Source organism: Plasmodium fragile (assembly GCF_000956335.1).
Source record: "Plasmodium fragile strain nilgiri unplaced genomic scaffold supercont1.19, whole genome shotgun sequence".
Classification (NCBI taxonomy): Eukaryota; Apicomplexa; class Aconoidasida; order Haemosporida; family Plasmodiidae; genus Plasmodium; species Plasmodium fragile.
In genome coordinates this window covers 291,387-292,453 of record NW_012192599.1, presented here as the reverse complement: position 1 = coordinate 292,453, position 1,067 = coordinate 291,387, and positions in this window count along the sequence as shown.

The following is a 1,067-nucleotide window of genomic DNA, read 5'->3' as shown; positions in this document are numbered from 1 at the left end:
AAAAAAAAAAAAAAAAAAAGCATAAAAAGAAACAAAAAAAAAATGCAAAAAGAGAAAAATAAAATGTGGTAGCAGTTTAACAAAAATACAGAGCTTATTTTGAAAACGCCATCGTTTTTAGCTGTGTTAATCTTTTAAAAATGGGAGAAGAAGAGGAAAGAATATCAATAATGTCGTATAAAAAATATACTTTTTTTAATATTTACACTATGAGAATTACTTTTAATATTATTAAAATTGAAACAAAAACAATTTTTAATGTAAGAAAATATGTTTTAAAGTTTTATAACAAAAAAAAAATAACGTTATTTTTTGTTTTGTTTTTTACGTGAAAAAAAAAAAAAAAAAAAGGAAAATAAAATGTTATGTAAGAAAGATTCATGAAGAAATATCACGCCAAAAATGAGAAAACATAAATGGCCCCATGCAAATCCCGCAAAAGTAGCCAAGTACACGAAAAAAAAAGAAGGCACGGAAAAAAAAAAGAAATGAAAATAACACAAAGCTATAAAAGTAGCATGCACACGAAAAAAACATAAATCGGAGTACAAGTCCCGCTGTGTCTTACACGGGCCTACTACCCCTTTTTTTTTTTTTTGGCCCCGTGCCGATGGTGTACTTTGTTTTTTTTTTTTTCATTTTTACATTTGTACGTGGTTTTCTTCATATATTGAAAGTTTGGCCCCGCTCAAGACATGGGAGACAACATTTCGGATTTACACTATACAATCGTACCTTTTAATAGCACTTATATAGGTGCACCTTACGTTCCAGTTTAGTCATAGTTAACGCTTATTATACACATTACATATAAAATAAAACAAGCTGCAGGGAAAAAATGCATTATTACACGGAATGTTTTTTTTTTACTTTATATATATATATATATATATATATATAATGTGCATAATTTCACTCAATTGTTTTATTATACATAACAAATAATTGTATGACACATTTAAGAATACAAATATTCATGTGAAGCTATTGGCGTGTAATTTGAAGGGGCATCATTTCCCTCTTCCCCTAACATTACACGCGGACGGGGCGGATATTTATACGTACAC